The 10,000-nt window shown below is 40.8% G+C and overlaps 1 protein-coding gene across 1 annotated transcript in view; it reads right to left on the reverse strand.

Moving 5' to 3' along the window:
- LOC133557158 (long-chain fatty acid transport protein 4-like) overlaps nucleotides 1-10,000 on the reverse strand; it is a 102,557-nt gene that overhangs the window by 81,981 nt on the left and 10,576 nt on the right. The gene's annotated exons all lie outside the window — the stretch shown is intronic.

The following is a 10,000-nucleotide window of genomic DNA, read 5'->3' on the forward strand; positions in this document are numbered from 1 at the left end:
GGATGCCATCGCTGGACTCAACTGTACCAATTGTCAGTACTTTTGTGCCTGTTAATAAAAAGGAATTATTTGGATAATCAAATCTCATTTTGGAGGATAACTGATGTCCAGTTGTTGGATCTTCTTTCACTATCAGATTTCTTAAGTTCAAGACACTAAATGGCAGTTGTGTATAGTTTCAGTTTAGTCTTCTGTTGCGACCTAAAAAGTGTTAATACTTTATTGTACTTATTACACAGCAGCTGTTTGAGTGCAACGTGCATCTTAGTTGTAGTTTTTCATTAACACTTTTTCTTGCAATGGCTAAGTAAACTCCCTAATGCTAATCCGTAGCAAGTCAACAGCAAAGCCAATGGAGAACAGCTTGTAGCAAACAACGTGGTGTTACGTCTGTGCATGAGGTGCTAGCTGCGACCCCAAGATGTTACACCGTCTATGTACATGCGCCTCATGGACTTTGGTGTGGCGGATATATGGAAAAATATTTATTTCTTTGAAAATTTAGAGGGTGCAGCTTATGTCCTCTTAAATGCTTTATGGTCCAGAAAATACTGTGGTCTTTTTTGAAGTGGAGCAAGATCTGTGGTTTATTCTTTTTCATTTAAGATAAAATAAGTGTATTGTTACATTGAAGATCCAAAAAAGGAATACAATGTAAGTCAATCAATATGTTAAAGCAGGGGTTCCTAACCTTTTGACCTTGGGGCCTAACTCTTCCACTACACAGGGCCCCGGGGCCACTCAAGTATTAACACTGGATTTTAATGTCATTTAATAGATGTATCTAACCTACGTACAGTTTTTCTAATGATATGCAAGCATGTCACATAGATTATGATGTTATTAAAACATAAATCCTAGGCTTAGGTCAGGCTGATTAGACAAAAAAATAAAAAGGAACTGACAAAAAAATGAATGTATATACAATTATGTAAAATAAATGAACTTCAACTATGTAAAATAAATGAACTAACAATAAATATGTTTAACTAAATTGTCACTTAAAAGAAAAAGAACATGAAAATACAGCTTCACCATTTTAGTTGTAATTTTTGTGCTCTGACTTGAGCTCCAGACTTATGTTTGTTTGATAGTCTCAGCAAGAAAGGTGTAAACATGTTTGGACCCTTCAGCTGTACGCCAACACCAGTACTTTTGGACCCCGCAGCTGTACGCCAACACCAGTACTTTTGGACCCCGCAGCTGTACGCCAACACCAGTACTTTTGGACCCCGCAGCTGTACGCCAACACCAGTACTTTTGGACCCCGCAGCTGTACGCCAACACCAGTACTTTTGGACCCCGCAGCTGTACGCCAACACCAGTACTTTTGGACCCCGCAGCTGTACGCCAACACCAGTACTTTTGGACCCCGCAGCTGTACGCCAACACCAGTACTTTTGGACCCCGCAGCTGTACGCCAACACCAGTACTTTTGGACCCCGCAGCTGTACGCCAACACCAGTACTTTTGGACCCCGCAGCTGTACGCCAACACCAGTACTTTTGGACCCCGCAGCTGTACGCCAACACGTCAAGACAATTACAAGGAGGTAGAGCTTCATCTGTGCTTGTAAAATAACAAAGGTTATCCGTTGCCTAGACGACGGCAATGTCAGCTGTCATAAAAGAAAAGGGTTGGTGTGACGTGCAAGATGGCAACACTTGACATTCACGGTCGCACAGCAGGGTGCAAAGATGCAGATAAGAGTGTGTTGTTGCTGATGTGGTCCACATGCCTCCAGGTGTGCTAAACCACGCTTATCAACACATTGTTACTAGTCATTATCTGTAAAGTCAGGATATTTGCCATCCATACTTGAGATTGCAGGATTATGGGCGCCAGTATTTGTTTTACAAAGCAGCGCTACATCAACAGCAGTATTTAGTATTAAAAGAAGAAATAGTATATATTTACAAGTACCAGCCCAATTTTCTATTTATTTCATTTATTTTAGAAACAATCTTAATATGTTGTCATTGTCAATAATTCTCCCTAAAGGTTTTGATATCTGAGGTCCTGTGGGGGTTCTTCTCCAGTCTGCTCGACCGCCCGCCCTTTCTCTCCTTCTTGCAGTGGCGGTGGCCTCCAGTCCGTCTCTTCTGCTCCGCTATCCAAACTTATTCTTCTCCTTCTTTCCTGGCCTTTTCCCGGTCTAGTTTTGGCTACTGCATGGATGGAGTCACTGGACTGTCCTCTGTCCCCGACACTCATTCAAGAGTTTCATGTTCCGTGATTCAATCAAATAACAAGATGAAGATGTCTCACTGTGTGTAAATATCTTGACAAATATACCCAGAGGTGGGTAGAGTGCCGAAAAGGTGCACTCAAGTAAGAGTAACGTTACTTTAGAACAATGGTTCTCAAACTTTTTTGTCATCCCCTACTTTGGACAAGGGGAAGTTTTCCAGCCCCACCCGCCTCCATCGCCCCAACAGAACGCGAATGCCAAGCTTAACATTTTCATAATTATTGAACATCAAGTAACATCAAGTTGTATATATTCAAACTCAATAACATAAAATGACATCAAGTTCAATAATAAATCAAATAACTTGCATCAAGTTCAATGATAAATAAAACAAAAGTGTTATAACTTGCATCAAGTTCAATGATAAATCAAACAAAAGTGTTATAACTTGCATCAAGTTCAATAATAAATCAAATAACTTGCATCAAGTTCAATAATAAATCAAACAAAAGTGTTATAACTTGCATCAAGTTCAATAATAAATCAAATAAAAGTATTATAACTTGGATCAAGTTCAATAATAAATCAAACAAAAGTGTTATAACTTGCATCAAGTTCAATAATCAATCAAATAACTTGCATCAAGTTCAATAATAAATCAAGCAAAAGTGTTATAACTTGCATCAAGTTCAATAATAAATCAAACAAAAGTGTTATAACTTGCATCAAGTTCAATAATAAATCAAATAACTTGCATCAAGTTCAATAATAAATCAAACAAAAGTGTTATAACTTGCATCAAGTTCAATAATAAATCAAATAACTTGCATCAAGTTCAATAACAAATAACTTGCATCAAGTTCAATAATAAATCAATTAAAAGTGCCACTTTTTCGTGTTTGATCAACTTTACCGCGCTGACAACATCTGTTAAAACCTCATTGAGTTGGGGTTGAGCTGCCTTGACGCGAGTACTTCCCGGTGAATGACGGTGTGTCCAATGTGCATTTGGCCTGCAGCCCGTTTCTCGACCCTGCCACGGTTTGTGCGCCATCAGAGCAAAAGACCACACAGTTTTCCCATTTAAGGTCGTGTTCTTTGAGGAAACTGTCCATTATCTTCAACAGCTCATCAGCGGTGGCTCTATTTTATATGTATTTGCAAAACAGCAAATCCTCGCACAGTGACTCGCCATTCACAAAGCGGACGTATGTGATGAACAGGCAGTCTTTATTGCTGTCAGCAGCTTCGTCCACTTGTAAAGCAAAACGACTTTCTTTTCATTTGTCTACGAGTTGTTCCTCAAGATCACTTGCAATGTCGCATATACGTCTCGCAACTGTGTCGTTTGACAGTGGGACAGCTTTTAATTTTGCTGCGCTTGTCTCGTCACGCATGACTGACACCATGTTTATTGCAGCGGGGAGAATGAGCTGCTCAGCTATTGTGTCTGCTTTTTTGCATCGAGGAATTCTGTATGCAACTCTATATGAAGCCAGTTTATCCATTTTGTGTCATTGTGCTCCGCACATTAGCCTGCTACCCATCCGCGCGAAAGTTTGTTCCGCTTAGCCCCGCCCCCATGAGTTACTCTTGCATCTGTCAAACTTTCGCTCCTACCTAGAAATGTAAAGCCTACAGGAAAAATAAGTAATTTACATTAATTTATATAGCGGATTTCACAGACAGAATCCCAAAGTGATTTACAGTTTGTATAGAAAATGGGGTTGTTAAAAAAAAAATCTAGGAATATAATAAAAAAAATGTAAAAAAAAAATTTTTAAGTGAAATTTCCACCTGTCATGTCTCTATTCCCCACTTTGAGAAACGCTGCTTTAGAACATCATGTCTCTATTCCCCACTTTGAGAAACGCTGCTTTAGAACATCATGTCTCTATTCCCCACTTTGAGAAAAGCTGCTTTAGAACATCATGTCTCTATTCCCCACTTTGAGAAACGCTGCTTTAGAACATCATGTCTCTATTACCCACTTTGAGAAACGCTGCTTTAGAACATCATGTCTCTATTCCCCACTTTGAGAAAAGCTGCTTTAGAACATCATGTCTCTATTCCCCACTTTGAGAAACGCTGCTTTAGAACATCATGTCTCTATTCCCCACTTTGAGAAACGCTGCTTTAGAACATCATGTCTCTATTCCCCACTTTGAGAAAAGCTGCTTTAGAACAACATGTCTCTATTCCCCACTTTGAGAAACGCTGCTTTAGAACATCATGTCTCTATTCCCCACTTTGAGAAACGCTGCTTTAGAACATCATGTCTCTATTCCCCACTTTGAGAAACGCTGCTTTAGAACATCATGTCTCTATTCCCCACTTTGAGAAACGCTGCTTTAGAACATCATGTCTCTATTCCCCACTTTGAGAAAAGCTGCTTTAGAACATCATGTCTCTATTCCCCACTTTGAGAAACGCTGCTTTAGAACATCATGTCTCTATTCCCCACTTTGAGAAAAGCTGCTTTAGAACATCATGTCTCTATTCCCCACTTTGAGAAACGCTGCTTTAGAACATCATGTCTCTATTCCCCACTTTGAGAAACGCTGCTTTAGAACATCATGTCTCTATTCCCCACTTTGAGAAAAGCTGCTTTAGAACAACATGTCTCTATTCCCCACTTTGAGAAACGCTGCTTTAGAACATCATGTCTCTATTCCCCACTTTGAGAAACGCTGCTTTAGAACATCATGTCTCTATTCCCCACTTTGAGAAACGCTGCTTTAGAACATCATGTCTCTATTCCCCACTTTGAGAAACGCTGCTTTAGAACATCATGTCTCTATTCCCCACTTTGAGAAACGCTGCTTTAGAACATCATGTCTCTATTCCCCACTTTGAGAAACGCTGCTTTAGAACATCATGTCTCTATTCCCCACTTTGAGAAACGCTGCTTTAGAACATCATGTCTCTATTCCCCACTTTGAGAAAAGCTGCTTTAGAACATCATGTCTCTATTCCCCACTTTGAGAAACGCTGCTTTAGAACATCATGTCTCTATTCCCCACTTTGAGAAACGCTGCTTTAGAACATCATGTCTCTATTCCCCACTTTGAGAAAAGCTGCTTTAGAACAACATGTCTCTATTCCCCACTTTGAGAAACGCTGCTTTAGAACATCATGTCTCTATTCCCCACTTTGAGAAACGCTGCTTTAGAACAACATGTCTCAAGCAAAAGTGAAAAGTAGTCATCAAAAGAATGACTTGAGTAAGAAAATACTCAAGTGTTGAGTAACTTCTGACTTCTCATGACTAAAGTGGTGCAGCTGTACATCCATTTGCACTTTAATGTATTTATTTAGAATTTGACTTACTCGGTTCATTCAAGAAAGGTGATTCAATATTAATTGACTTAGAATGTATCTATATTAGCACTGCATGATTGTATGTATATTTATTTCTTATTATATTTGATGAATATTTGGGATTAACACAAGTTTTCAAATCATTTGACAAGGTTGATCCTGTTAAACTGTAAGTATGTTAGATAGAATTACTGAAATCAAGAGTAAGATGAATAATTCAGTGTTAATATTGAGTGGAAAAGTTGGGACGCTAGCTCAAAAAGATTGAAAAATCCAACATTTCTTCATGCGATTCATCATTGCACAATGACAACTAATATTTTCAACCGAGGCTTATTAATTGTGTACAAAATGTAGCAATGAGTGTTAGAAGTACAAAGTGCCTATTTTAAGCACATTTTTTAAAACCTTTCTTATGTCAGCGCTAGAGATGTGAACCGAGTCCGGTACTGCAATAGAAACGGAGCAAATTCCAGCATGGATTGACGTCAATTCAAGCGCTTTCCAGACTAAACACCGGCTCACGTAAATCAGTCCGCCAAATTCCCTCTCAGTAATGTTGCCGTTTTAAACACCAAGAAAGCAAGTGTGCTTTACACAGAACACTTGAATGTTCATTAAGGCTCCACTCTTCCCAAAATGTTCATTAAGGCTCCACTCTTCCCAAAATGTTCATTAAGGCTCCTCTCTTCCCAAAATGTTCATTAAGGCTCCACTCTTCCCAAAATGTTCATTAAGGCTCCTCTCTTCCCAAAATGTTCATTAAGGCTCCACTCTTCCCAAAATGTTCATTAAGGCTCCACTCTTCCCAAAATGTTCATTAAGGCTCCACTCTTCCCAAAATGTTCATTAAGGCTCCACTCTTCCCAAAATGTTCATTAAGGCTCCACTCTTCCCAAAATGTTCATTAAGGCTCCTCTCTTCCCAAAATGTTCATTAAGGCTCCACTCTTCCCAAAATGTTCATTAAGGCTCCACTCTTCCCAAAATGTTCATTAAGGCTCCTCTCTTCCCAAAATGTTCATTAAGGCTCCACTCTTCCCAAAATGTTCATTAAGGCTCCACTCTTCCCAAAATGTTCATTAAGGCTCCACTCTTCCCAAAATGTTCATTAAGGCTCCACTCTTCCCAAAATGTTCATTAAGGCTCCACTCTTCCCAAAATGTTCATTAAGGCTCCACTCTTCCCAAAATGTTCATTAAGGCTCCACTCTTCCCAAAATGTTCATTAAGGCTCCACTCTTCCCAAAATGTTCATTAAGGCTCCTCTCTTCCCAAAATGTTCATTAAGGCTCCACTCTTCCCAAAATGTTCATTAAGGCTCCACTCTTCCCAAAATGTTCATTAAGGCTCCTCTCTTCCCAAAATGTTCATTAAGGCTCCACTCTTCCCAAAATGTTCATTAAGGCTCCACTCTTCCCAAAATGTTCATTAAGGCTCCACTCTTCCCAAAATGTTCATTAAGGCTCCACTCTTCCCAAAATGTTCATTAAGGCTCCTCTCTTCCCAAAATGTTCATTAAGGCTCCACTCTTCCCAAAATGTTCATTAAGGCTCCACTCTTCCCAAAATGTTCATTAAGGCTCCACTCTTCCCAAAATGTTCATTAAGGCTCCACTCTTCCCAAAATGTTCATTAAGGCTCCACTCTTCCCAAAATGTTCATTAAGGCTCCACTCTTCCCAAAATGTTCATTAAGGCTCCACTCTTCCCAAAATGTTCATTAAGGCTCCACTCTTCCCAAAATGTTCATTAAGGCTCCACTCTTCCCAAAATGTTCATTAAGGCTCCACTCTTCCCAAAATGTTCATTAAGGCCCCACTCTTCCCAAAATGTTCATTAAGGCTCCACTCTTCCCAAAATGTTCATTAAGGCTCCACTCTTCCCAAAATGTTCATTAAGGCTCCACTCTTCCCAAAATGTTCATTAAGGCTCCACTCTTCCCAAAATGTTCATTAAGGCTCCACTCTTCCCAAAATGTTCATTAAGGCTCCACTCTTCCCAAAATGTTCATTAAGGCTCCACTCTTCCCAAAATGTTCATTAAGGCCCCACTCTTCCCAAAATGTTCATTAAGGCTCCACTCTTCCCAAAATGTTTATTAAGGCTCCACTCTTCCCAAAATGTTCATTAAGGCTCCACTCTTCCCAAAATGTTCATTAAGGCTCCACTCTTCCCAAAATGTTCATTAAGGCTCCACTCTTCCCAAAATGTTCATTAAGGCTCCACTCTTCCCAAAATGTTCATTAAGGCTCCACTCTTCCCAAAATGCGCTGGCAGAACATTGGATCTGCTATAGACAGGCTACTATTAGCATTAGCGATTTTACATGGCCATTTCAACACCTCTAAATTTGCGAATAGAAACTAAAAGTAAGATGAAAGTTACAAGCAAACAGCTGGTGTGTAATAATACTTACAGTGAAAACACTTTGTAGAGCACAACATAACCCATTCAGCTTCCTGGAAAAAGCTACTTCTTAGTTAGAGGATAGATACCCTGTACTGTACTGCCAAGTAATGTCTTTACATTTTATTATAGACGTAAACATTAACATTTTTTTTTATATTATCATTTGAGGTAACATTAGTTTTCTTCTATTTTATCATATTTTAATTTGATTTTGCTACTCTATTTTGTCAACATTAACATCTTATCTATTCTATTATTTGAAGTAAATAATATTATTTTTATTCTACATTTTAATTGTATGTTTTTATTTTTGAAGTAAACATTAACATTTTGTTTATTTTAATATTTGAGGTAAATAATGGCATTGTATTTTATATTATTCACATTTTATTTTATTTTGTTACTATATTTTATTATTGAAATAAACTAACATTTTATTTGTTTATTATTTGACGAAAACATTGACATAATTTTTTCCCATTTTATTCTATATCATTCTAACTTCATTGTATTTTCTTACTCGCTTGTATTATTCAAGTGAAATCATTAACATTGTATTTATTTTATTATTTGAAATAAACATAGGGCTGGGCGATATATCGATATAAACGATACATCGCGGGTTTGCCTGTGTGCGATATAGAAAATGACTACACGGTGATATTGGAGTATATGTTCTCACGCAGTTGCTTTTAGCTGCGGGCGTTTCACTACAAGCTCTTCTCACTCTTTCTTGTCTCGCCTTCTCACAGACGTAAAACAAGCCCGCCTTCTTACATACCTCACATACTGTCTGCTCGGAACTACAGGTGCAGGTGTGGTCAGAACTACAGGCGCAGGTGTGGTCAGAACTACAGGCGCAGGTGTGGTCAGAACTACAGGTGCAGGTGTGGTCAGAACTACAGGCGCAGGTGTGGTCAGAACTACAGGCGCAGGTGTGGTCAGAACTACAGGTGCAGGTGTGGTCAGAACTACTGCTGCAGGTGTGGTCAGAACTACAGGTGCAGGTGTGGTCAGAACTACAGGCGCAGGTGTGGTCAGAACTACAGGCGCAGGTGTGGTCGGAACTACAGGCGCAGGTGTGGTCGGAACTACAGGCGCAGGTGTGGTCGGAACTACAGGCGCAGGTGTGGTCGGAACTACTGCTGCAGGTGTGCTCGGAACTACAGGTGCAGGTGTGGTCAGAACTACAGGTGCAGGTGTGGTCAGAGCTACAGGTGCAGGTGTGGTCAGAACTACAGGTGCAGGTGTGGTCAAAACTACAGGTGCAGGTGTGGTCAGAACTACAGGCGCAGGTGTGGTCAGAACTACAGGTGCAGGTGTGGTCAGAACTACAGGTGCAGGTGTGGTCAGAACTACAGGCGCAGGTGTGGTCAGAACTACAGGCGCAGGTGTGGTCAGAACTACAGGTGCAGGTGTGGTCAGAACTACTGCTGCAGGTGTGGTCAGAACTACAGGTGCAGGTGTGGTCAGAACTACAGGTGCAGGTGTGGTCAGAACTACAGGTGCAGGTGTGGTCGGAACTACAGGCGCAGGTGTGGTCGGAACTACAGGCGCAGGTGTGGTCGGAACTACAGGCGCAGGTGTGGTCGGAACTACTGCTGCAGGTGTGCTCGGAACTACAGGTGCAGGTGTGGTCAGAACTACAGGTGCAGGTGTGGTCAGAGCTACAGGTGCAGGTGTGGTCAGAACTACAGGTGCAGGTGTGGTCAAAACTACAGGTGCAGGTGTGGTCAGAACTACAGGTGCAGGTGTGGTCAGAACTACAGGTGCAGGTGTGGTCAGAACTACAGGTGCAGGTGTGGTCGGAACTACATGTGCAGGTGTGGTCGGAACTACAGGTGCAGGTGTGATCGGAGCTACAGGTGCAGATGTGATCAGAGCTACAGGTGCAGGTGTGGTCAGAACTACAGGTGCAGGTGTGGTCAGAACTACAGGTGCAGGTGTGGTCAAAACTACAGGTGCAGGTGTGGTCAGAACTACAGGTGCAGGTGTGGTCAGAACTACAGGTGCAGGTGTGGTCAGAACTACAGGTGCAGGTGTGGTCAGAACTACAGGTGCAGGTGTGGTCAAAACTACAG

This window comes from Nerophis ophidion, linkage group LG08 (genome assembly GCF_033978795.1).
Source record: "Nerophis ophidion isolate RoL-2023_Sa linkage group LG08, RoL_Noph_v1.0, whole genome shotgun sequence".
NCBI lineage: Eukaryota > Metazoa > Chordata > Actinopteri > Syngnathiformes > Syngnathidae > Nerophis > Nerophis ophidion.